Consider the following 3203-nt stretch of genomic DNA (forward strand, 5'->3'; position numbering starts at 1 on the left):
GTTTCTCTGATAACTTCAGATCCAGACGTCCGATGATTAAAATCCTTCATCTGGTTCAAATATAGAGCTGAAAACCACCAAGGTGTAAAAAGTGTATGTGGCTTAAAACTAGATAAAAGTCAATGTTGAGCTTCTGTCAGACAAACACACTGACACATGATCATAGAGGATATGATGTCATTGACAGACAACCAATGACATATACTATTACCATTGTTAAAATTCCAGATATCTCTGGATGAGAATTGATAGAAACATTTGGGAAAATGTAAGAACGCAACTCAACAACATATACAACATAGGCCTAGTTGTTTTTAGACATTTTACTGTGCAAAATTTACAGATTATAACTTAAAGTAGATATGAAATGTTTTATCAGCTGAGGAAGCAGAAACAAAGTTCATGTTCAAAACCTGCAGCTAAACCAAGAACAAGAACAGAATAACAAGATCCAGTATGAAATGATGACTAAATATATATCTGACACACTGATGTATTGTTGTCTAACTGTCACATATTTTTTTCTCACTGTAGGTCCAATACAGAACTCTTAAGCTTCAAATATTGATATGATCTGCATTAGAGTTAAACTGGGGATTTCCTCTGTCAGTGATGAAGAGTCACCACTCTGTTGCTGTTGTTGAGCTATAAAAGCACACAGTGTCTTTGTGTGAATGTATTTACCAGACAACAGCCCATTTAAGACATGCCAATTTATATGAATTATCTACAGCTGATCTAATCTGCTGCCAGTGACGTTTGTCGTTTTACCCAGTGAAAGCAGCAGCTAACCCAAATTTTAATACAAAATAATAATGTCAAGATAGGATTTAAAACTCCTCACCATGGCAGTCATGTAGTCTCCTTCATTGATGTGGAGTGGGCAGTGGGAGGTGTAGATGGGTGGTGGGGAGGCAGTGGTCTTGTTCATCACCCCCTGACTAGAACCCTCAGAAACTGGCATGGATACACAAGGGGGCACAGTCAGCCACAGTTGAAGAGGTCAATCATAGTTTTAACTGAGTGTTTTAGACTGATAGTAACATCATAAACTAAAATAAGTTGTTAAAGTTAAACCTACAGCAGATCTCTTTCTGAGACTGAGGTCATTAGATCAATATCAGACTCGTTACAGAGCTGGAGTAAGGATGTCATTAGCCTAGCTTAGCATTACCAACACCTGTAAAACTAACTGTGTGTGTGTGTGTGTGAGGCCGTGCTAATGTACATGTTAACATGCTCACAACGACAATGCAACATTTAACAACCATTATGTATTAAGCTCAACATGGAACATTGAGAGTAGCACTATATGAAACGTTGGCATGCTAAACTCTATGCTTGTTAGTATGCTAACATTTGCATATTAGCACTAAACAGGAAGTGATTCATTCGTTGCATGCACCAGAGGAGGGTCTGTGAAATGTAAAACTGTGAAGGTGTCACAACTCATGTGGTGCTGAAATGTTTTTATTTTTTAATTTTGGGCCAAGATATATTAAAGTTTATATAAAAACCTGTGATATCTTGCACTTGAAATGTTGCTGTTATTGTCTGTGAAATATTCATGGATGTACATGTGCTAGAGTTGGTCATTTGATTAAATATATACCATAGAGTACACCAACCATCAGATATTCTAACATTTTATGTGTATGAGGCAACTGTTTGTAATGCTGTGTAAATTAATAAGGTAAACATGGATTTATGTTGGATTCATTTCTTAGCTGACTTTCTGTAAAATTTACCATCATCAAATAAAATTATATGTGACCGTAATACAGGATTGGATCTGTACTGCGGTATTGCTAGTATGAAAAGAAGAGTTTTTGTACTTCTGTAAATAATTTATATTTAATAAATGTTTTTATGTTTTCTTCTGCACACTTATGGAATCCACTGCATTAATGTTATTAATTCCTCATTTTTTATCATTTCTGATATAACTGCAATAATCTTTCAAATGTGGATACAAACACCAAAATGAGTATGTTTATCCCTCTGGATCCATTCATTTGAAAAGTCCCACTAGCCACTTGAAATTTCAAATTTTCAGTTTCTAGTTTCGGAAAAACACTTTACCACAGAATTTAACCCACGGGACAGATTTCAATGATGTTGTAATTGAATCTTATTTTTTAGACCATGAGGATGTCAAATTCACAACAATTACATTTCCTCAGAGCTTTATTGGTGCCATTTCTTGTCAGGATGTGTGGTAAGTTGGACCCAAATGCAGTCAACACAGGGGAATGGGGTGCAGAATGTTTAATTAACAAAAAATCCAGACGTGAACCTGACATGAACAGACATGAAGACAACAGCAACAGCGAAAAACAACAGACGAACCGACACAGACAAAGGGAAGCACAAAGACTATATAGACACAGGAGGCAAAGGTGATTGCACACAGGTGAAACACATTAGGGCGGGGCAGACAATCACCACAGACACAGGACCAAGACAGGAAGCAAAAACACTGACACACATGGAAACCAATTACAAAATAAAACAGGAAGTGCAAAAGTCCAAAACACAACTAACAAAAAGTGTCTGCCATAGCAAACCATGACATTTCTAATATGTAATGTGAAAAATGGTTGATGGTTCATCATTCATTTATAATAAATGATGAACCAAAAGTTCAGTAAGAGTCGACAATTAACTTGTATTAACATAAGCTCGCTAGTCTAACACGCTAGTGTCAGGCTGGTTAGCAAAGGTTTGTTGTGAGTAACATTTTTGCTGAAATATACTTTCATTTCATTTTTTACAGTGTACCTAATTCACCTTCTACATTGTTAAAATGTTTCATTCAACACCACAAAAAATAACATTTCCTTGTCAGAAATGGCAGTCATCTTGAATTTTCGAGCGCCTAACATGTAAAGAGTAATACCCAAGGAGGATTTTTGTCACTATTATTACTATGTTACTTAATTGACAGAATTTTTATAGTATTAGCACTTACGAGCCACAGGATAGAGAGGAGATGTCTCTGTACCGGTATGTGCCTCTACCTGGTGCAGAGCTGAACAGCAGCTCTGCCAGCTGGGCCTCAGGGTTCATGTAACTGGCCTGTTTGGCACACCAGCGCTCATGCTCACAATCTGCTGGGAAACGCTTGATTTCACAGTAAAAAAGACTGCTTTGCACTGGGCACTGTGGGGAGACACAGAGACATGCATTTAAAGGCAGAGACA

This window comes from Seriola lalandi, unplaced genomic scaffold, assembly GCF_002814215.2.
Source record: "Seriola lalandi dorsalis isolate HSWRI2012SDOR001 ecotype SW California unplaced genomic scaffold, Sedor1 jcf7180002054694, whole genome shotgun sequence".
NCBI classification, from domain to species: domain Eukaryota; kingdom Metazoa; phylum Chordata; class Actinopteri; order Carangiformes; family Carangidae; genus Seriola; species Seriola lalandi.